The sequence below is a fragment of the Pteronotus mesoamericanus genome, unplaced genomic scaffold (assembly GCF_021234165.1).
Source record: "Pteronotus mesoamericanus isolate MK-2021 breed Mesoamerican mustached bat unplaced genomic scaffold, CSHL_Meso_final contig_22, whole genome shotgun sequence".
NCBI classification, from domain to species: domain Eukaryota; kingdom Metazoa; phylum Chordata; class Mammalia; order Chiroptera; family Mormoopidae; genus Pteronotus; species Pteronotus mesoamericanus.
The window spans coordinates 9,607,667-9,619,711 of NW_026555090.1; the positions used below are offsets into that span (position 1 = coordinate 9,607,667).

General features: G+C 51.0%; 1 protein-coding gene across 1 annotated transcript in view; it reads left to right on the plus strand.

Moving 5' to 3' along the window:
• Positions 1–5,382: 5,382 nt before the first annotated feature.
• The window catches only part of PIK3R6 (phosphoinositide-3-kinase regulatory subunit 6), a 49,012-nt gene continuing 42,349 nt past the window's right edge, over positions 5,383–12,045 (plus strand). Inside the window, exon 1 of the mRNA XM_054571091.1 lies at positions 5,383–5,520. The gene's annotated coding sequence lies outside the window, so the exon portion shown is untranslated. The remainder of the gene's footprint in view (positions 5,521–12,045) is intronic.

The following is a 12,045-nucleotide window of genomic DNA, read 5'->3' on the forward strand; positions in this document are numbered from 1 at the left end:
TCCAACGGACCCTGACCTGAGGCAAATCTCTGTGTTCCTTCAATTGTTATCTATGATCTCTATCTGTTTTCTGTAAATGTAGCCTTTAGGCATTGATTGATACGCTTTACATGCAAGCTACATACCCCTGTGCACATCGTTCTCAATAAAAGCCACATCAGAGAAGGGCTCAGGGCATTCTCCACTAGAGGGAATCGCCTTCCCCTTTTCTTGTCAGCACTTGGTGTCTGGAACAACTGGTTATTTCATCTGCAGCCAATGGGAGGACTCCGGGGGACAGGGTCTGTCACACGGTACAATAAATCAGCTCAGCAAAGCATTTGGCTTAGGTGGCGGGAAGTCACTCCCACGGCCAGTACCCTACCGCCACCCCACCGCAAGACTTTTCTCTATGGAACTTTTATGGCATATAGAATTCTTTATATTCATTATTCACATACACCTTATCACTCATTTATTCTTAGAGTCAGATTTGGGGTCTCCTCATTTCGAATCCATCCAAACACCAAGAACAAAAAAGCTCAACATATGAAACGCAAGAAGCTTGGAACGAGATGGAAAAGCATGAAGTGAGGGTGTATAGAGGCAGGTGCACAGCGGAGCCACACCACAAGGGGGCTGGCTGAACGGACCACTGGCCCCTACTGCTAGACCCAGGGCTCTGACCTCCATCGCCTGCTAGTCAGTATTTGGAAAAATTACCCAAATTGAAGCCACAGATGGGACGTGTTTTTATCTGATAAGGGTCTTCTTTGAGACTGTCAATATACCAGGATAACGATCAGAATAGAATCTTAATAGGTTTGAAAGGACTATGAAGTTAAAAAGGCAGATGTACACAAAAACAAATAAAACACATTTTTGTTAAGTGTCAAAAAATAGGGTCAAAGATTTACTCAGAAAGCTCTAAGATATAAAATATTGACCCAATGCAATGTGTGGGCTTTTTTGGGTGCTGATTCAAAGAAACCAAATGTTTAAAACACTTGATACAAACAGAGAAATTTATCACTGACAAGGTATTTGATATTGAAGAATTCTCGATTTTTTAGGTGTGATGTTATCAGAGTATGTTTTAAGAATAAAGAGTTCTCAGTGTCTATCGACTGATGGATAGATAAGCAAAATGTGGCATATGTGTAAAACAGAATATTATTTGGCCTTGAAAAGGAAAGACCACATTCTGAAGCATGATCCCCTATAGATAAACCTTGAGGACATTTTGCTGAGTGAAATAAGCCAGTCATAAAAAAAGACACTGTATGATTCCATTTATATGAGTACTTAGAGTAGCCACATTCACAGAGGCAGAAAGGAGAATGGTGGGGGGGTGGGGGGTCATTGTTTAGTGGGGACAGTTTCAGTTGCACGAGGTGAAGAATTCTGGGGATAAATGTGGTGAATTGCAGAGCAACATGAATGTACTTCACACCACAGAACTGTGCACTTAAAATGGTTAATATAATAAATTTTATGATATATACATACATTTTTCCACATAAAAAAAAAAGTTCTCTCTAGAGAAAGTATTTAATTTATAACCGAAAGATTGTGAGTTTGATCCCCAGCCGGGGCACATGCCTAGACTGCAGGTTCGGCCCCTGGTCGGGGTGTATATTGGGGGCAACCAATTGATGTTTCTCTCTCACATAGATGTTTCTCTCTCTCCCTCCCTTTCTCTCTAAAAGCAATGAAAAAAATTTTTATACAACTTTAATTTTTTTTAGTTTTTATGTAGACAAAGTACTAGATCCTTTTCAGTTCTCAAGACCTGCAATTAAATTAACCCCAATTCAAATTTGACACTGGGTCATCAGAGAAATGCAAATTAAAACCACAATGAGATATCACCTCACATTGGTCAGAATGGCTGTCATCAATAAACAACAAACAAGTGCTGGTGAGGATGTGGAGAAAAGAGAACCTTTGCGAGGGGGGTGAGAATGCAGACTGGCGCAGCCACCATGGAAAACAATATGGAGGATTCTCAAAAAGTTTAAATGGAACTGCCTTATGACCCAGTGATTCCATTTCTGGGTGTATATCCAAAGAAACCCAAAACATTAATTAGAAGGAATACATGTACCCCTATGTTCATCGCAGTGTTATTTATAATAGTCAAGATGTGGAAGCAACCCAGGTGCCCACTAATAGCCAAGTGGATAAAAAAGTAATGGTACATATATACAATGGAATGTTACCCAGCCATTAAAAAAAAACAACAGTGAAATCTTACCATCTGTGACAGCATGGATGGACCTAGAGGGTACTGTGCTAAGTGAAATAAGTCAATCAGAGGTTAACAAATATCACATGATTTCACTCATGTTGTAACGGGGCACATCCAGGGCCCCCCAAAGGGTATTTGAGACAGGGCCCAGAGATTGGGGTGTCCCAGAAGAATATATTCTCCCCGCCCCAGGGTGGGACACCAAGAAGGATGGGAGCCTTGAGCAGGGCCATTGAGAGTCATTTTGCATGTCAATAACAGGATAGCTTCATTCTTCCTTTGCAAAGAGGGTCATTTTGCATATCACCAAGGTTAATCAGGAAGGTTTAAAAGACTTAATACAGAATGTAAATGGGAGAGGAAGGAGGAGAGACAGGGGCATATGGGAGAGATAAAGGGACACAGACTCTGGGGAACAGTGTGAAGAGCACGCGGGAAGAAAGATGGGAGAAAGGACTCTTGCTAGTGGGCCAGGAGAAGGTGCCACACGGTCATGGATTAAGAGCTGGAGATCACGGTGATGCAGCAGATGGTGCTGAGAACCGCAAGAGGCCTGCCTAGCCGAGCCCTGGACTTCTGTTCTTTTCCTTCTGAAGGACGGTACCCCTGGCTGGCCTGACTGGCCTAACTGGGCAAAGAGGGGAAGACAGGACGGAGTGTGCTGGTGGTTGTTTTAAGGGGATTTTGAGATTTAAGGGCGACATTAATCAAACCTGTATAACTTTTGAATAAATAGTTCCTTTCCTTTTCACCAAACTGCCATTTTGAGCCATAATTCCAAGGGTGGAGGGCAAAGGACCTATGACCGAGGGACCCCGGGGAAAGAGGTGTCATTTCGGTAGTTGCATCTGGGCACCCACCCCACACACACGCACGGGTCCATTTGTTCGGTAACAACGTGTGGAATCTAAAGAACAAATGAACAAAACAGAAACAGACTCATAGACACAGAACAGACTGATGGCTGCCAGAGAGGAGGGGGCTTGGAGGACTGGGTGAAAAAAGTGAAGGGATTAAGGAACAAAAATTGGTAATGACAAAATAGTCACGAGAATGTAAAGTATAGCATAGGGAATATAGTCAATAATATTGTAATAACAATGTACGGTGCCAGGTGGGGACTGGGAACATCAGGAGGACCACTTTGTAAAGTGCATGATTTTCTAACCACTGTGCTGTACACCTGGAACTAGTACACAATACTATTGAATGTAAACTGTAATTGGAAACAAATAAAAAAAAAGAGGGGAGATGTATTTGTGTGTCTAGAAGGGACTTGGTGGGGCTTTCGTGGAAAGAGGAATGAGGGTGAGACAGGAGCAATCTGCAGAAAAGATGAGCAGCTTCACAGCCCCAAGGCAAAGCCTAGGAACCAGCTTCCAAGGCCCAAGCTGAGAGAGAGGAAGCTGAGACGGGCCTCAGCTCCTCCCTGTAGGCAGCAGCTCGGAGCTGCCAGCAGGCGCCAGGCAGCCCCCTCTGTGGCTACCCCACCCACTGGGCCTGCAGACACAGCAGCTGATAAGGGAGCAACGCAGCCACAGGAGGCAACATCGGCTCATGATTTCCGATTCAGTTAGGCCAAGGCTGATAAGAATGGCCACACTGCCTGGCCACTGCTAGTCCTCAACATGTAGGGACCAGGTTCTTGGTCCTTATTCATTTCCTCCCTCCTTTCCTTCCTTCCTTCCTTCCTCCCTCCTTTCCTTCCTTCCTTCCTTCTTTCCTTCACCCATTCATCCATTTACTTTGTTTAATAAGCCAAGCATTCTCTTAACCTTCTCTTCCCCTATGATGAGTAGAGTGATGAATGAGGCCTACTCACTGCTGTCCCAGGAGCTACTGTGGAAGGCCAGAGGGGAAAGGCAGACATGTGACTGAAGGCCTCTAATACAAAGATGCAAAATAGAATGAGATTCCAGCCACATGAGAGGGAAGCAGAGCCGTCAAGGACATGATTTCAATTTCTGGACTCTTCCCTACCCCCAAAAATGTCCCCTCCTGGGAAATGAAGGGATAGAACAAAATGCAACCAAGCCCTTACAGAAAAAGTGACTTCTCCTTTGGTTGCCAGTGACAGACACCTAACTCAACAGGCTTAATCAAAAATACAGACAGGTGGCCAGTGAGGGGCGGGGATGTATTGGCTCACAGAGCTGAACCATCTAAGAGCAGATCTAGGCTTCGGGGTTTCGGGCACAGCTGAACCCAGGCACTCAAGATCCAGAAGTCAGCAGCCTGCCTCTCTCCGTTTAACCCATCAGGCCAAATCGATGAGAGCATAGAAACCTGGGAGCTTTACAAAGGCCTAGAAATGTGTTGAAGATTCCCCAAAATATTACTCAGCTTCAAAATGTGAGAAAAGAAAAGGACAAGGGAGCAGGCCCGGCACTCTGGAGGCACCTGCTCCCCAGTACGGCTCCCTCCTCGGCGCCCAGGCCAGCAGACGCCTTTCCATCCTCTGTGTCCTTGTCCCATCTGCTGACCCGCATCTCCTTGATACTCCCCTCCCCCAGCGTCTGTGGTGCCCCCCTTCCCTTCCTGCCACTCCGGCTTCTGCTTTTGCTCTGCTCTGCCCAAGAACTAGGAGCGACCCAGGAGCAGGGCCGCGAAGAGACTCAGGGTGCCACCACCGTAATCTAGGAGAAGGCGGTGATGGCCTGAGGAAGCAGTGATGGGTGGGCAAAACAGGTTGATTCGAGAGCAGACTTGGTGCTGTGTAGCTGTAGGAGGAGGGGGAGCCAGCAGTGTTAAGGCTGACACTCAGGTCGTGGATGCTGAGGTGGGGAGCAGGGAAGTGGGTTTACAGGGGGAAATGATGAGCTAGGTTCAGGACTCAGCGAGCTGGAGGTGCTTGAGGGCTGATGGTCACATCGGGGCGGGGGGGCGGGGGGGGGGGGGGGGGAGTGGGGAGCACGGGAGAGAGGTCAGGGCCCTGCCTCACGGCCCAGCCAACACCAGAAGGACCCTGTGGAGGTGCCTACCTCTCACCCAGTCAGAATGAAGAACCTCCAGTGACCACGGGTGACCAAAGAGCAACCTCAGAGCAGGATGTGTTCTGGGAGGAGCTTTGAGGCCTATGGGGAAGGGGAAGGAAGAGGAGGGGACAGAGACGGCCTGTTCAGCCCTGGGCTTTTCTCTGCAGATCTGGAGACTGCAGCTGAGACTGAAAACACCAGTCTGGGCTCCTCTAAGACATCGGGCTCTCTGGGGCCGGCAGCCTCCCTGGGCAGGACTGTGGGCGCTAACTGGCCGAAGGACTTGGGGAGCCAAGCTGCAGCAGCCGAGCCGAGGTAGGCGCTGGCCGGGGTGGGGTCCCTAAAGAGACAGTGGAAGAGGCAGATCCAAGCAGAGCAGATGGGGCTGCCTGGAGCGGGGGTGCTGGAGGGGACCCTGTGAGGGGCCGAGATGCCCCTGGCTCTTACGAACACGAACACACAGCCCAGTCTTTCTGAGAATGGCTACCTGGATCCGGTGGCTACTAGGACCGCTCTGTCCAGTTAAGATTGTTCAGACCCTTTTCACAAGAAAAGAATGCACAGCACCCTGTGAGGAGGCCTCTTCTTTCTTCCCCGATCTCTGCAAATGCCAATAAGAAGAAGAAGAATTATACATGCCCAGTGCTGTAGAGCACACTCATTATCCCGTTGGATTCTCACGAGCAGTTGGCAGTAGGCTGGCTATGTGTTTTAATGCCCATGTCAGAGGTCAGGAGATTAAGGCTTAGAGCGGTGATGCAACTTGCCACAGCTTACAGAGTGGGTAAGCAAAAGAGTGAAATTTCCAGGTCCCCCTCTGCACCCCTTGTGGGACATCACCTGTCCATCCCTCTCCTGGGGAATGTGGAGCCAGTGGTGCCGATTTGGGCTTTCTCTCCACACACGTGCATCGAGCTTCTTCCACGTGTGCAGCCAATGGCAGAGTGCAGCCAGAGTCGGGTGCTCACCCTTGAGAAGCTGACATAAAAAGTCAAATGCGCCAGAGCCCTGGGCAGGGTGTGTGCAGAGGCGGAGAGAGACCTCTGGATGTGGGAACAGGGAGGGCTTGGCTCAAGCTGCACCTGAGCCTTGGGGGAGGCAGACGGTGTGTGTGCAAAGGGAGGCGCCAGCACCTGGCTGAGGGGAGCGGAGTGCACGGGCCCTCGGGGGAGGGAAGGGCTGTGAACGCTGGTGTCAGAGGAAAGAACAGCGAGAGATTCGGCTTGGCCACTCAATCGCAGAGTTTACAGAGGACTTACCGGCGAGGGCCTGTCCCATTTTTTTATTTGGCTTGAAGAGGTTTTTAACTATCATTTCATCTAATTTATTTTTTTAAAAAGATTTTACATATTTACTTTTAGAGAGAGGGGAAGGGAGAAAGAGAGGGAGAGAAACATCGATGTGCTAGAGAAACATCGATCTGTTGCCTCTCACACACGCCCCTACCTGGGACCTGGCCCGCAACCGGTCATGTGCCCTGATCAGGAATTGAACTGGTGACCTTTCACTTTGCAGGGCGACACTCAACCAACTGAGCCACGCAGGTCAGGGCTGAATATTACCTCGTTTAGTCTTCACAGTAATCTTATGAATAGGAGTTATTGTTAGGTCTCCTTTAAAGTTAGGGAAACTGAGGCACAAAGGTGTTAAGCCCCTAGCCCAAGTTGCCATAGCAACAGGGAAGGTTGAACCCAGGCAGTCCAGCACCAATGCTACCTGCCAGGCCACTTCGCTACACAGCCTCTCGCCAGGGCCTGCCGCTCACCTCTGTTGTCTCCGGGGCTGACACGGTGAACGTGCATGCCAGGCTGCGGTGATTGCCATGTGATCCCCGTGGCTTCCCGGTCCGCGTCCTGTCTCCCTGCCCCGGGAACAATGCTCTCCCCTCACCCAGACTGGACAGACACGTCCAGGTGTTTCCTTCCCAGCTACCGGCAGGCACAGAGGAGGAAGTGGGCCAGCCCCATCCCCAGCGCACCGCCGCAAGGGAGCAGGGCCCTCACCTTCCCGGCCCCTCAGGATCTGGAAAGCCCAAGCGGGCCTCGTGGGATGAGGGTCGAGGGAACCTTCCCAGAGCTCTGAGGGCTGCGCTGCCACTCCCTTCTCCCCTACTGTGCGTCTACTAGTCCCATTCTCGGAACCAGAGAACCAGACGTGTCGTCTGGCAAGTATGACTGTCTCAATGGAGAGAAAGGGTCACAGTCTTGGAAAGGGTCAGGAGCCCTGAAACCCTGGGGTGTGAGGCAGCCGTGGTGACAGGAGAAGGAAGTGGGCCGACGTGGGGCGCGGGGAAGCGGCAGCCACAGGGAGGTCCGGGCGGTGGTTTTTCTGACTGGACAGCCTGCCCTAGGAGTTGGCAATGAGGGGCTGGGGCGCTGGGGTGGGCGGGACACTGTCATAACCTGGGGTCTTCACTGGGAACCCCGAGCCGGGCCCCTTCGCGTCCTCCTCTGAATCGGCTCGCCCAGCCCTCCCTCAGGCCGGAAGCCTTCCCACCTTATCTTGCATCGGCTCAGGGACAACAGCGGCTGTGAACGCGGGCTCCTGTGGCTTCTCCCGGGTGCGCCCCGTGGAGCAGGCTCCCTGGTTCTGCGGACAGTCGTGCGGCTTGCTCCCCTAAGGCAGGGACCAGCCGCGCGTTTGCACCTGCCCTGAGGACTGTTTACGGCGCGCGTTCTGTGTTTAAGGAGATGAGCCTTCTGAATCCCGACTCATTCATTCGCTCGTTCGTGCGCCCGTTTGTTCGCTCATTCGTTCACTCACGCTCTTTGTCCCTGCCCGCGTCCCTCTGTCAGGAACTATGAAGGCTCTAAGATTTTGCCCTGCTTGTAACTCACAAGTTAGCTTGCCAACAAGTTCGTTTTAAGGACATTGGCAGAAAACAGGGACTCTAGGGTCAGAGACAAAGGACTCCGTTACAGCACAGCCAGAGGCAGGTGTGTCGTGTTCCCCTTGCCCGCCAAGTCCCATGGGGCAGCGCGAAGGTGGAGCCAAGTGGAGGAACCCTGAGCTTAGGAAACCCAGTTTTCACAATGGGCTGCCAGCAAATCTGCCCCGCCTTTGCCCAGGAAGGAGACATTGTCTGTATTATACTGGATGGCAAGTAAGTCTGCCCTCTGCCCTTCGAAGGGAGCGGTTGGAAATGCTCTCTCTTTTCCAAAGCGATCCATGGCACACGTTTTTGGAAGAGAAGATCTGGAACCAAAGCTCACAAGGATGCACAACCCGTGGAGAGTTGTTTGCCAACACCCTCCTACTGTCCCCTCACTACCCCCAGCTGCCTTGTTCCTTGAAAACCCCAGGCACCTCGCCCCTCAGCGCTGGGCCAGCTGCTCCCTTCACCTGGAGCGTGGTTCCTGCAGCTGTCACCTGGCTTGCTCTCTTCCTCCTGCAGGTTTCTACTCAGATGTCACCTCTCTGATGAGACCTCCCTGATCACCCTTTCCAAAAACACACCCCCAACTCTAAAACACTCTGGAACCCTCTGGAACTGCCTCCTCCCCGCCTTATGCTTACAACACCGGTCATCGCCTACTACACAGTGTGATTATTGAGTTTGTCTGCACCGGCCACTCTCAGTACATGCACACTAGGGTGCAACCTATATGAGAGCAGGTGTCTTTGTCTATTTTAAGGTATTGCCGTATCCCCAGGGCCTAGAGCAGTGTCTGACACATAGAAGTGGCTCAGTATATAGTCATTGAATGAATGAATGAATCCATCCATTCATGGGTTTGATCTTCCATTGAAGACAAGTTTCTCTATCTGGAGTCTGCCCGACCTGCTGGACAGCATCCACCATGTCGGGAGGCTCGATGACTGTTGAACAGAGGGAACAATGAGTGAATGCCGTGGGCAGTGTAGGGAGAGAGGCCACAGTGCCGTGCCCATGGGGCTTCTCCCAGGTTGTTAGGACTCAGGCCGCTTGCTCTGCTGCCTGTGCTGGGGGCTGGAGCCGCCCTACTGGCGGCAGAAGCGGCTGTATTTCTTTTGCGCGATGTCATGTTTCTGCTGTGACTGGGGGAACGGGGAGCTGGCAGGGCGTGTGAGCTGAGCTCTAGCGTGCTCTTTGCTCCGTCAGGGGCCCAAAAGCAGCAGGGGGACGTTGCCGCCAGGTTGCCCTAGATGGGGCCTGAGACAGAGCCCCAAGCACGGGCGGCAGAAGTGCATGCCGCACGGGTGTGGCAGAGCACCATGTCCTCGCTGCTGTGCCTGTCTCCCTTCCCTGCGCCTTCTTTGCCAGTGCTCTGAGCATTAACATAATCTGTTTCCTGTGCCATTTGTCCTGCCGGCCGTGCCCATCAGACTTGTTCCTGTTCCCTCGCCTGACAGTAGCGTGGGGACAGTGACACTGTCTTGTGTTCTTACGAGTGCCCGACAGTCGATCATTCAAGGCTACTTATCGACGGCCTTCTATGTGCACCAGCCATGTCAGGGAGTGGGGACACAGCAGTGGATATAACAGAGTCCTGTCCTCATGGAGCTTGCATTCTAGCAACCAGACAATTAACCAACACGACAGAGATGCCAGGTGCCACGGAAAAGCAGAGAGCACCCCAGAAATGACAGCCAGATGACTCACACGGCACCCCAGGCAGCGCGGACGCCCGGCTCACGCCAGGTGTTCTGTAACTAGCTTCTTTTTGAGAACTAGGCCTTGGGCCACACCCGTGTGGCTCCTGGATCGCAGACTCGTCTGCCTCGCAGAGCCCGGCAGGGAGGACGCAAAGTGCTGCAGACAAGGTGACAGTGGCGGAGGCGGCAGGGAGGGCGGGCGCAGAGGCCTGGGGGCACATGGCCCTTCACGGGCACAGCAGCAGTTCGGCTGGTGGTTGCCACGCAAACTGTGGGCCCCGTGTTGCCAGGGAGTCCAGTTGTTCCTTTTAAGTAAGACGTAGGAATCTTGATTTTTAAAAAATCCTCACCCCAGGATATATTGATTGATTTTAGAAGGAGAGGAAGGGAGAGAGGGAGATAAACATCAATGCAAGAAAGAAACATCTATCTGTTGCCTCCCGTATGCACTCCAACCAGGGATCGAACCCACAACCTAGGTATATGACTTGACCGAGAATTGAACCCGCAAACTTTTGGTGCATGGGACAATGCTCCAACCGACCGAGCCACCCTGTCAGGGATTGATTCTTATGTGAAATATAACTTCAAAATGTTGGCCACAGATTAAAATTTTGAGGGGTGAGAGACACTTGCTTTTCACTGTACTGTCACTGAAACGCTTTAGATGTTTGCCATGGACATGGTTTTTAATGTGAAAAGTGAGTTTTAACACTATCCCGAGGCAGGCGCATCTGTGTGAAATGGGTACGTTGTCAGCGTGTTGTGGACACCTGCTCTGTGAGAGCGCCGATGTGCTTGTCGTGGGCTGGCCGTGTGACTGCGGCCATTAAGAAGGCACAGACTGCTCTGGCCAGTGGCTCAGTTGCTTGGAGTGCCATCCCATACACCAAAAGGTTGAGGGTTCAATCCCCAGTCAGAGACACACCTAGGTTGCAGGCTCCATCCCCACTTGGGACACATACAGGGACAACCAATCAAAGTTTCTCTCTCACACCGATGTTTCTCCCCACTAGCCTTTTCTCTCTCTAAAATCATGAACATATCTTTGGGTGAGGATTAAAAAATAAAAAAGAAGTCACAGGCTATCAGACTCCTACCTCCTAAGGGTAAGGACTGTGTCTTATTTACTTATTTCTACACTGTCGGGTCCTGCACAATTTCTGTCACGTGGACGGTGTCCCATAGATGCTGTTCGATTTACTCGGCAACCTCAGTCACTGAAATCACTGCCAGGAACTAGGAAGAGGACCAGAGAGCCTCTGAGCAGCCCAAACGAATGTTCCAGGTCCGTGGATGGACGTTTCATGCTCTTTGCCTAGATCAGTTTCTCGGGCTTTGTTTTGTACAAGGCAACCCCATGTGCTCCTCTGGCTTCCCAACCTTCCACAGGCTGGGAATTGGCAGCTGGGTGGAAAAACAGCTGGGCCCCAACCCAGAGGGGCCTGTGTGCAAATTAGAAAGAAGCATCCCCTCTGAGCAGACAAGTCACAACGAGCACTTCTTTGGACAGATGAATTACAAAACCTCATTCTCCCTGGCTGGGGAAGTTACCCAAAGGCCAGGAAACGGTGAGCTGCATTGTAGCCGCCATTCACAGCGATGTGCTAGGTGCAGCTGAGATAGGAATCGCGCCTGAAAAGTCAGAAAGTTGGAGCCACACAGCTCCGGGGTTCATCGCCGTGTTACAGCATGAACGTGCCATCGGCTCCTGTGAGAGTCACTCACGGAGCCAGTTTGAGTGCTTAAACGGGTGAGCGTAGCCTGTAAGAAACTCATGTCATCCTGGAGTGAAGGCAAATGCAATGTTGATGCATTTTGAGAATAACCTGGGTTCTGCTTTTTTCCATTTCCTGTTTCTGTGCAACTTGTCCCCCAAGAGCTCTCCCCCATGGTGTGGTCAGCAGCCCCAAAGGACAGGAAATAGACAGAGGTCCCCACAGAGGAGCAGAGGGGCTGTACAAAGCATCCCCAGCAGCTGCTACCCGAATATATGTAAACACTGAACAAGTGATAAATGAATGAGTGAGCAACAGAACTGCTAGAATGAATAAGGAGGCTTCCCGACAGTGATTGTTTAAGCTTCTTAAAATTTTACTCTCAATGGAAAATCAGCCCAGACACTCCCAAATTTACACAGTAAGTCCTGAGACATACACTCCTCTTTCAATCTGTACCCTTGTGATTTCTCTTCCTTCGAGGCTGTGTGGTGTTCCTTATTAGCCAGTTCCATTTGGACAGAAGTTTGCCAGTGTGTTCATTTTA